Genomic DNA, 12,346 nt, shown 5'->3' with positions numbered 1-12,346 from the left:
TGTGCAGAGGACACCCCACTCTAAGTTTTCTCCAGACCCAGTTCCTCCTTTTCGGACTGCCTCATGAATATTAGAAATTAAACAGAACTTTTAGTAGTTGGTGCAATCTCTTCTGCAACCAAACTTCACAGTTCCTCCATTAACGTTGATACTTCCCCTGTTCATCCTTCCACTCAGGGTAAAAGTCTGGGAGTCATACTTGATAGTACTCTCTCCTTTCAGTCCCATATTAATTATATTACCACTCTGCATGCTTTCTCTTTCATAACATTAACTGAATTTGTCCCATCTTTACTCTCCATTCTGTTGCCAGCCTTGTCAAAAGCCTTATCACCTTCCAGACCAATTATTGCAACTCTCCGTCTTTTGGTCTCCAAAGTCCGTCCATGGGCTCCGTTTCCCTCAGATCTCTGCAGCAGAGGTAATTTGTATTCTCTCAAGAGAACACATTACCCCAGTTATTCAACACCTTCACTGGTTACCCAAGGAAGCTCGAAAAAAACTTTCACATTTTAATTCTCACATTAAAGCGCATCTATGTCTCCTCATATGTGTGACCTGCTTCACATTGCCACTGCTTCCTGCTCTCTCAGATCTCCGTCTGCCAATTATCTTATTGTTCCTTTTGCCCATCTTATCGCCATGGGGGAACAAAGCTTTCAGTCGCCCTCCTCCTCGCTGCTGGAACTCACTTCCTCCAGTAATTAGGAATATAGATTTTCTTCCCTTAAATCAGTCACAGCTCAAAAAACACCTGTTCAGACTGGATTACGTTCCTTAAGCACAAACTTTAACTGTTGTCAAATCTTGTTTATTGATTTTCTGTTGCTGATTGTTTATTGATTACGTATTTATTCTTCTCTGTAAGCTGGCATGGGATTTCAGGAAGGCACCCTCAACTAAAACGTAAATACTACCACCATCACTACTACTATGGCTACCTTGGTGATGTTCAGTTGTTGAAATTGTGAACAAAATTTCCAGTTTGGTTTGATATGATTGAATCACAATCTTCCAGAAATCTTAGCATAGCCTGGATGACAGGCTATGCTAAGATGACTGTCTTCATTATAAAACATTAACCAGAAATCCCTCCATCATCTCGTGTCACTCATCTTTTGTACTTCTGGCAACATCCCTGTCCAGATTCTACTTTTTTTTAAAACAGTTATGAATAAACACGTAGTTTCAATAAGTTTCTCCAATTTATTCATCAAGGTTTCCTCTGTGCCACTGCTTATTTATGAAGTTGTGGATTTTTTAGACTCCTCTCCTGATAGATACCTTTGTAGAATTTTATCAATTTGAATCTTTTTAAGTTCTTTACAGACGATGGCTTTGCAAAAGTTTGCAAATTTGTAAATGTCCCACTTGTCCCACTTCACTTGTGGTTATGTAACCAAGAGGGTTGGTTTCAAAAAGATTTATAGCTTCATGTTTAATGCAACAAAAATCAAGCAATGGCAATGTAAAAGGAGTGCTTGGACATTTTCAGAAATATCTTAAGTTCTCAAAGTGTAAAAACTTTACACTTACCTCACAAATTAAGGCCGAAGTGAGATAAAAGTTGGTAATTACACATTATTAGCTGTTTAAAAGAGGAAATCTTAAGACCACTCACATTTTACCTGTCATTCCTTGACACGTTTAATACATTTGACACAAATCTTCTGCTGAAAAATTCATTAAAACGCGTGGTTCATGGTACATAAATGTCTTAACAAATTTGACATATCTGACACGATATGAAATGGTTACATTTTATTTGAGGACACAAATTATGCAAATGAGTCATCATAGAGTAATTCCTGGAGTTGGCAGTGTCATGGCTAAGCTGATTAGATTAAAATCCATCTCTGTCTGTTTGTGTTGCATGTTAATTTGATGATGGGGAGCTCGCGTATGACGACATTGCAAATGAAAGGCATAAATGTCCCCTAGCAGCACTTCAACGTAATATCATCGGCTGAAAGTACTTTTACAGCCTGAGTTGTGCTAGGAAAAAAAAAAGCAATATTGAAGAAGTTTGAGCACACAAGTTGAAAAATGTACACAATCATTGTTCTCAGCTGAGACATGAAGCAGTCAACACTTTCTAAAAAAGCTCCGGGAGACAGCAGGTCATGGACAAGTCTGTATTTTTTTGACTCCTTGGCACAAACAAAACACGCGCATAACACGCACGCACGGCCCTGCAAACACACGCCCTTCTGTTGGCCGCCCCGCAGCTTTCCCCGGACTAAAACCACTTGTTTACTCTGTGATCCCGTGTTGGCTTCCAGACCGCGGTGACCTGGGAGCGGGGCAACTTTCTGCACCATGGCCTGCCCCGAAGCCGCCGTCCCTGGCTGAAGATCAAAGCTGTCTGGTTTGCTCAAAACACATCCACTGTGAGACGTGGACAGAAATACAGAGCTAGTGAACAAGACAGGCAAACATGATGCTGCTGACAGCACAATTACCATATCTGTTACTGCAGCCCTGTCATCTAAAAAACTGTGCTATGATTTCTAATGAACTATGAAGGAAAGCTATTTTTGGGGAACTGGTGTCTTTCACTCTGGTATGAATTTGCATTCTGCTCCTTTTTACTGTGACACCCTTAAATAAAAACCCAATGCAAGCTGCTGATTTGGCCCTTATTTTAGTAAACAGAGTCTCGAGCGTGATTTAATCTCATTATAAATCCTGTTATTCCGTGAAGCCTTCTCTGGTTTTTGTAAACAACTCTTCTTGAAGCACATGAGAAAGTTCTGGATAACTTTAAATAAGGCTTAAAACTCAGAGAGTGGGATTTATTTCTCTTTGGCATGACTAGCAAAGAGAAAGAAATCCATAACAGGTACAGTTTTCCACATGTCGCATTGGGAACACGGCAGACATCTGATGGACTTTAATCTGGTCAGATTGTCCAAAAGACAAGCTTGGTCTTTTTGGACTTTCAATGGTAAAAGCCATTTGTGGAAACACTAAATACCAGGAATCAAGGCGGTGGTAAAGAGGCTTCCCTAAAGCAGAAACAATCAGAGTTGATGGGATCATGATAAATACAGGGCAAAACTGCTGCAAATACTGTGGCCAGGAAGTATTTCCCCTCAGCATTAAACATCAAGTTAGAGCTGCAATTGAGTGGTTTGGATGAAACCATATGCAGTTTTTAGAGTGGTCCAGTCAAAGCACAGACCTTAATTATTTTTCCGAATCTGTGGCAGGACTTGAAGATTGATGTCCACAGACTTTCTCCAAATAAATAAGCAGCTCATTGAAAACACAACATGTCCAAGAGTGTGGTTCAGTCTAATTTTAGACTACTGTTAGTCTTTTTTCAAAACACCAGAAAGCATCTGCAGGCCTTATTTCTACTCTTGTTAGAAGAATAAAGAGCTACAAAATCATAATGCAGGAGAAACTGCAAAGCCAGGGCGTACATCCTCAATAACGACTGAGTGGTGCACAAGGTGACCCAGAAAAATATTACTCATATTTATGCTCATGCCTACTTGGCAGGTTTTGAAAAATCAGTCGAAACTTAATTTGATTCATTCAGGGGATTTAAAAAGGAAGCAGTTACACCGTTTAACTCCTTTAAGTGTGGAACAAAATTTCCGTTTATCTGTAGATTAGGGGGTAGAAAATAGTCCTGATCTTTCGCGTCTTTTTCTAGAATTCCTGGACTGCGCGGCTTTCAGACCTGATGAAATTTACTCACTTAACCACAAGGTGAGGTCAAGTGAGTTTCCCAACTTTCTGGCCGCTGTGGCGTAAACAGGTTTCACACCTGACAGGCTACAGCTTTATGATTAGCGACAGGCCTCACCCCGGCCATCAATAAGCAATTATTCTAATGCAATTAAACATGACTCTTCCTCTCTTCTTACAATCAATACCGGTCATTTCCTGTAATCACAGGAAATGTGTCATTGAGGTCCAGCAGGGGTGTCTCTCCTATAATTACGCTTCGTTTTAAAAACCACAGAGCAAAACAGGCCACTCACTCCCACTCCTTAACCTCATCCTTCCTTGGCAGAGGCCGGTCCTGTCTAATTATGGGCTTCCTGGATGAAAAGTCGTGGCCAAACACAACAGGGGACATGTCATCGTGCACACACACTGGCACCGTAATGGGAAAAGAAATGCCTATTGCTCTCTATATTTGAGTGTCTGTCACATCGTTTTATGTCTGAATCTTAGTGCCAAAGTGAATGCCCCGCAATGACCTGTGTGTCAACAAGCGAGTGGGAGCAGAGCACTAACAGGATGTGGCCCACGACGGATTACTGTAGAGTTATGACAGACTCTTGAGCAACAAACTGCCTGTTAAAGTCGTGGGGAGGCGGCGAGAGTGAATGGCTAGCCTGTTGTTCACAAACTGAACTGTAAATACACAAATCAGCGTGGAGAGTGCCACATCAGCACACGAGCTGTTTTCCTGGTCAATGACCATCAAGATGTCATGATAACCCTGCGCTCCAGGTAGAACCTTCAGCGGCGTATTTCATCACGCTTTGAGCCAGAGCAGGCTGTCCTTACCTTTAAAACATCGTTCCTAAACAGTTTAGAAACTCAGTAGTGTGGGTTGATCAGAATGCCTTAACATTTTGTCTGAATGCCTTTAAAACTCACCAGACTGCTTATACAGCCATCTTTTTTTAGTAAATAAATTAAGGCTTAATAAAGTTGCTCTTGTTTCATTAGTCACATCCTCAAAATCTGGATTGGTTTAATGGGTTTGTGGTGTACTGACATTATTGATTAAATCAAAAAAAAAAAAAACTTCCAAACTTCAAAAAAATAAATAAATAGTCCTTACAATTTCTGATGAAAAGAACCATGTCTGATGATCTGCAGGTCAAGTTCAACATACGCTTCGTGCATTAGGGGATTCAAATGCTTTAAAAAGGACCAAGGAACAGAGATGAGAAATATTTTGCAAACAAGAAATAAATTTAGCAAGAAAAGAAAAGTATTTAAATATGTATTTAAAAAGCTGAGACAGGATTAAAAACGACCTGATGAAGCAATCTTTGGGTAAGCTGCAGCTCACTGTGATGTTTTCTGTCTAGACTTAAGGAAGCCAACAGTTTATTCACATTTCAACATCTCGTGTATTTGGTTCCAGAGCTTAACTAACTCACTAAACACAGCCTCTAAACAACAACTTTGAAAGCTGTAGACCTTTCAATTAAACTTAAAGTTGCAGTGCGTGTTCTTCTTAGCGGGTCGGGCATGGCCTGTTATAAGATTCCCACAGTGTGATAGGTTTAAGTAATAACACCATTTAAAACAAAAGCGTTCTATTACCAAATTGCTTTTATCCAAGACAAAAAGAAAAATATTTCTTCTGTGGCAAAAATAGTCGGTTATCAGAAAGATTAATTATTGCTATAAGAAAACAGTAAGTAGGTTTTCAAATGCTTGTTTAAAAGCAGTATCATATTTTTTTTTCTGTTAATGCAGGCGTAATAAGTCTGGGTTAGTGAGCCTGCACTGCTTTCCACATGCTGCCAACAATTCTTGAGTCAGGCTCGGTCTATATTACACCAAAAAGACATTAATTTTCACAGCTGCACTCAAAGGAACGTTGCGTTTGCATTTTCAAGACATGACAACATCAGAAAAAGAAAACAAAATAAATCCCACAACTTGTTTTATGCTGATTTTTAGAAAGCGAAAGGAGAAGTACAGACAACAGATGTCAATCATCTGCCCTTTGATTGTGCAATGAATTGGGACAGTGAGTAACAATACATTGTCAGCTACACTGTCAGCTGATGAGTGGATGACAGACCAGACAGAAAAGGGTTCACGCCCAAGTCCTCGGATGACGGACAGGTCAGCGGCCGCAGTAGCTGCCTTTATCTTCCTCTGCTCTGTGAGGGCTCGCAATCCACCGATCAGCACAACGGGACCACCAGTCTTGTTCTGTTTCCTGTTATGACTTGCAAATTAAGAGCAGCCTGTACATGAAAATAATTTGCTGCACAATCTCCAGTGTGTTTTATTGAGATTTAATATGACAGATCCGCATCAAGTTTCGCAAAACTGTAAAGTTGAAAAGAAAAACTATGCATGCATGGCTTCCAAATTGTTTTTCCAAATAAATATGTGAAGACTTTTGTAGCAATTTGCTTACAGACAGATTCAATTTGATACCTCTAAATAAAACCCATTGACTCTAAGGGCTTCTAATTGGCAGTCTGTGTGTAATTGAGTCTCAGAAAATGACCTTTGAAGGCCTCAAAGTCGTGCAACTGAGGCAAAGAATCACCTCAGTAGCTTTAAACACAACCGGAGCAACATGACAGGGTTTCAATCAAACCATGTTAAACGTGCGGCATCGTCACAGTTTCAGACCTAAATCTAATTAAGACTTTTTTAAGACTCTTTCAGAGCTTGAGCCATTTTGCAAAGCAGAATGGGTTTCTGTAGATGTAAAAAGCTGTTGGAGCCATGCGCCTCCCCAAAAACATTTCCGGCTATAATTTCAGAGAGAAGTGTTTGTGCAAAGCATTGACTTGGGTTGAATACAAATGTACACCCTACTTTTCAGATTTTTGTTTGTTGAAACATTGAAAATCATGCGTCGTTATCCACCGACTTCTCAACAAGATGGTGCTCTGCGAGATTCTTTTGCATAAAACCTTTTTTGAATACTTTGTGGTCGTAATGTGGAAATTTCGAGCAATTCAACGCAAATGAAAATTTCTGCCATGCGCTGTAAGACTGATGAATTATTCATTCTTGCTTGATGTCTTTGTTTTAAGCCTGAAAGCTTGAGAACAACATTGACTTTACAACAATTAAACTCCCAACTCGTGGAAGTAAAGCTTGCTTCATTGATAAAACAGATTTTATGTTTAGGGGTTAGAAGATTTTTTTCTTTAGAGTATAGCCTAGAAATTACCATCAACTATGGCCTCCTTTCACACAATGTCCCTCGCATGTCCCCAAAGAAGTCCATTTTCCAGCTTGTTCTCTGTCAAGTGAGTAAATGTGTCACTGCTCAGCACCCACCCTCACACTCACTTCGCTTCTCTCCATTTCAGTCACCAGCTCAGAGTCCCTCAGTCAGCCTTTCCTTTCCTTCATCAGCCTGTTACACCCAACATCGAGCCGATTCTGAACATTTTCATTGCTTTACTGCCTGAGATTAGTCCCCAATTATAACTTCTGCGCCTAGAAAATTTACACACCCTTTTATCTTTCATCTTGAAATGAACTGTTAACAAATCATCACACTCGTATAACTGCCAGCCCGAGCTTGAACTGATGGAGTTTTTATCCTTTCATGGAAGACGGTCATAAAAAATGTTTTTTTTTTTTTTTTTTTTTTCTCACCATTGCTCCTTTGGGAGATGTGTGTACGTCTGATTCACTGGATCAGACCGGTGATGTGGCTTCATCTCGGTCAGAGTTATCGGTCTTGCATTACTTTGAAACTTTGCTCTTGTATCTTGATCTGTGAGGTCTGGGAAATCAAGTTGAACTTTGAATAGTCTTGCTGCCTACCTCAGGAACAGACAAGCCCTCGGGTCAATCTTTCAGACACAGAGACAGACACAAACATATTTCTCTGAGAACTCCAATGTGCCAAATAAGACCTGAATCCCGAGTATCTTTTGATTTTTTCTTTTCAATCTTTGATTTCAGGTCACCATTTTTTTTTCTCTCTCTGCTCTCTTCTTTTCAAATATAAATGAGTTCATTTATTTTCTGTTCAGTTTATTTATGCAGCACCAATTCACAAAAATGTCATTTATTTATTGAGTGTAAAGACATAAATATCAAAGCAATCCAGATAAGGACAGGAAAAAAATGACAAAGTTAATGTAATCACTGTAAAGTAATCACTGCAGATGCATCGATGGGAAGTAGGAGAAAATAGCAATGCGAGGAAAAAGTGTTAAGCAAAGAAATAATAATTTAATTAAAAGTAAACTCCAACAGCACTCTACTCAACAAACAAAAAAATATCAATAAAAAATAAATGAATAAAGGGGAAAGCAAGGACACATTCATCACCTAATTTATGAGAGGATTGTTGTCTGACATTGGTTGAAAGAAAACTTGTTCCACTCCTCACTTTCAGCCGTGTCGTTTTTGAGGGATTTCTTCAGAGTTGATTTGTCATAGTTGTTTGTCTTGAATGCTGGATTTTGTCTATGCCAAATATTTCCTCTGCTCTGGTTTCTAAACATGCGCCCATGCACACCTCCCGTACAGGTTTAACTTGTCTAGATACTTTCTGATTGCAGAAGCATGAACTTTCACATCAACATTAGCAAGAGTCTGCCCTAGTGGTTTTAGAGGCCCCTTTAACATCCTGCAGTCTGTTTTCAGGATAAACTTTCTTGGATTGCCAAGACTGGACATTTTGCCTGCTGTTTTTAATGTCCTCGACTTTTGCATCTTTTTTTTTTTTCTTTTTGTACAGTCGAATGCTTGATTTCATAATCTTTTGAGGCTTCTTTGAATCCCTTGTCAGACCTGCAGCAATCTTTTTTGTGGTCACGATCTCACCGTTGTGTTTGTGCAACACCAAACTAATAGTCTGAGGAACAAACAGGGCAAACTTTTTTCTTTTTTCTTTTTTTCTTTTTTTTTCCGAATCCTGAATAGCAACGTTCTAATGATCGTCACAGGATTAACCATTTTCAGTGGAAATTAATTCCCTAATTTTTGGAGGAAAATTTATCAGATCCCACTGAACTGGGATCCAGAATTTACTGGAAAGCATATATTTTCTATTTGGACTGAAAATGCCAGAAAATCCTCAAGAATAAGAAGGAAAAGTTTACTCTTTTTCACTTTTGTTACCTCTGCAGTCCTATCTGAGATAAGTGGAAGACGATGGATGGATGGATGGATGGATGGATGGATGGATGGATGGATGGATGGATGGATGGATGGATGGATGGATTATCCCAACCTATGCATGTAAGTTCCTGTTTTTCTTTCATCTGTTTTGTAATGATTTTTTTTATTTCTTTGTCTCATCTGATGTGTTAGTTTTTCTCTCATTCTTGTTTTCCATTACTAGCTATTTTATACAGAAAATCATGAAGATATCAAAAATGCATTAGATTACAAAACTATTCTGTTCAAATTTATGTTTATTCATTTGCATTTGTTGTTTTTTTTCTTTTTTTCTCGTCATATGTATTATTTATAGGTATAAATATCCGTAATGGTTTGCCTCAAAAAAATTCAAGCAATTTTCCTAAATGCTCTGCGTTGCCATCAAAACAAAATACGACCAGAGAGCCGAACCAGCCGGGTAAAGGTCTCTTAAGGAGACTCTGAAGATCACGAAGTGTCGTGTTTCTGCGCCACCAATAGAAGAAACGACTTTGATGCTGTGCTTCAGCCTCAAATGCAGCTCGTTGCCTCAGGAAATAACCAATAATCCAACTTCACATAAATACCACTTGATCACAACAACAATTAGACTAGTCTGCAATAAAAATCTTTTTTATCCTTCCAGACACAAGTCAAGGATGAGCGGTCTATCTACCCAGTAGCTTAAAACACAAACTGCATGAGAAAACATGCATTTTAAAATACATATAGCAAAATACATGTCTGTTCATAAGATACATTTTCTGCCTTGAGATAAGAAATTCAGTCTGAACCTGCCCTCTTGAAAGAGACAAGAAAAGCGAAAATGACTGAATCTGTTCTCTTCCCACTGGCAACACCACATGGATATTGTGTGCCAAAAGCAACTGGTTCTCACTTGCACCTCCAAATGATACAAAATCCCTCTTGTGTTTTTTTATTATTGTTTTTTTAGGGGTTTTGTGTGGCTGAAAATTATATAATTCACAGATAATAACTTTGACATTGGAAGTATCCAGTTATGTCTGTGCATAACTTTTTATTTTTTATTTATTTATTTTTTTTGCTAGTTGTACATTTGGACGCCAAGCTCGCAATAGGGATATCATTTCATGGGCTTGTTAACTTTTAGATCCTGCTTTATTTGGGTGAACAAATCTAGCCGTGGCTACACAATCCAGCTCAACACCTTTGGGAGGAGAGACAGAAGCCAGAAGAAGCTCTTCCAGTTTGGCCCAAGCCATGAGTCGTGCAAAGCAAGCACAAGCAAGCCAAGAAAATATGCATAATTAGCTTAGATTTCTGACTTTGGTATGATTTGACAGAGCTAAATACAAAGTGCTTAACTAGACTTTCGCTATTGGTTTCTGGCAGACAAAAGTCTGCATTTGGCAAAGTGAAACTTTAAGGCTTTAAAGTGCGGGTCATTTATTCCAAGTTAGACAGAAATCTAGCCCAGCCCAGACCCAAGTGCCAATGGCAGTAATTGCTTTCAGTCTGCAGCGTTCCCATAGTTAACATGAAAAGGTTTTCCAAATTCATCAGGAAATAGACAGATAACCTCTGCTGCAGCAGGTGGGTGTATTTTGACTGCAAAATGTCTAAAATCAAGGAATAATATGTGAGGAATGTAGTTAGCATGATTTAAACCTTTGATTAAAATTACATTCTTTATGTGCATGTCTGACAGGGGTCTCTGTTTGAAATAGCTGAAATAGTTTATGCTCTTTTGGGGTTTCGTTTGTCTGAAAATAAATATTTTAACTTTCAAAAGTGTTACAAACCTCAAAGTTCAGTCTAAAGAGAAACATTCTCTCACAGAAGAACTCAAAGTTTTCGAATCAGATGTCTGCCTTGTACTCGGTTTGGAGAGAATTAACTGAACCCTTGCATAATGTTTTCCTGTTTTTTTAATTACTGTAATGTCTTATTTCGTAAACATAAATGCCTACAAAGTTTTTGTAATTTTATGGAAGAAGATGGAAATAAAACAGCACAACTTGCTCCTGTTTGCACTGCAACATAGCTAGGTGTCACAGGAAGTTAGAAAAGTGGAGGTTTAAACTCCCAAGAACCATTGCTTAAAAAGGAATAGTGTTTTCAGTGAACGTGTTTGGTGGTCTTTAGCATTTATGCTCCCAAGCAGTTATTAGTTGTGTAACAAAAGAAGCAGCTGCAACAAGTCCCATCCTGCCAGAGCCGCTGGAGAGAAAGGATGAGTATAAACTCTGCCCTTTTGATAGAAATACATGTGTGTGAAGTCAATAATTGTACTATTTTAGTGTGGAATGATGCGTTCATGGTTACTTGGAATCCCTGGTAATGATGCGTAAAAATCCTTAACATTAATCTCTTATTGCTGTAATAAATCCTTTCACTTTAACATTTTGGACAAAAATCCACCTTTGAGTGAAATTAATCATTGAGGCAAGAAAACGCTGAAACACAAACCCTTATGTTTTCTGTAAAAAAAAAAAAGTGTAAACTGAGCATTTTTTAAATGACTACATTTTCATGTAAGAAATAAACACTGAATTAATTTGTAGCACACAAATTTCATGTTCTTTGTGATACAAATGTTTCTTTTTGCCAACGCACAGACGGGTGGAAGAGGGCCCATATTTATTTTTGCTTACAGTGTGAAAAATTAGGTAAATTAAAATATTTTTTAAAAACCTCCTCACTGTTAGAAAAACAAGAAAAAGTGACATCTACAAGCCTTTATTCCTATCCTTTGGCAGTCTACCACTTAAATACAACCTTAGACTTTCTCTTGGAATGGCCCAAACTCAGGGTGTTATTCTGACATATGAGTTTTTCCAGCAAACATACATTTCGATGTGTAAAAAGGAAAACGTTTCTGCACATCACTTTACTAAACCTCCACTGTTTTACTGCCATACAGTCTGTTGTTATCCACTAAATCTAAGAGCCATTTGTGTAAATGCTACAAATAGAAAGGTTACTAACTAATAGTGATTGAAATATTACAACATAAAGACTTGTTCAGGCACTTTCTTGGCCTTGATTACATTTTGATAGACATCCATCATAGGCTAGCACCAACTCTGTCGCCAGCGTGTTTTGTATGTGTTACTTTGAGTATAAAGATCCTCCTACATCATTTCTCGATTGCTATGTAATGGTACACTTTTGGTTATGTTATTTAAAATGCTCAAATTAAATCATCACACACTTATGCTTTATGACAAAGAAAGAAAGACTAAGAAAGAACGAGAAAAAAACTGTTAGATGGAAAACAATTTGTTGTCATTTTTGGTTTGACTGTTTGAAATTTAATTGTAATTATAAGAAAACAAAAGGAAAAGATAGTTTCTCCATCACCATCATGGCCAGCCTTTAAAACACACTCCTCCCCTTTTAAGCTTTCAACTGACATCTTACTTGGTCAGTCAATGGTTTTGTTGTTTTTGCTGCTGGAAGCTCCTCTGCAGCCCAAAAAAAAAAGCTCTTCAATGGTTCTACTTGTGGGATTAACTCCCTTAAA

The sequence above is a fragment of the Poecilia latipinna genome, unplaced genomic scaffold (genome assembly GCF_001443285.1).
Source record: "Poecilia latipinna isolate Pla-1442-1.1 unplaced genomic scaffold, P_latipinna-1.0 Scaffold275, whole genome shotgun sequence".
In the NCBI taxonomy this organism is placed as follows: domain Eukaryota; kingdom Metazoa; phylum Chordata; class Actinopteri; order Cyprinodontiformes; family Poeciliidae; genus Poecilia; species Poecilia latipinna.
The sequence above is the reverse complement of the archived record's forward strand: the minus strand, read 5'-3'. Positions refer to the sequence as shown.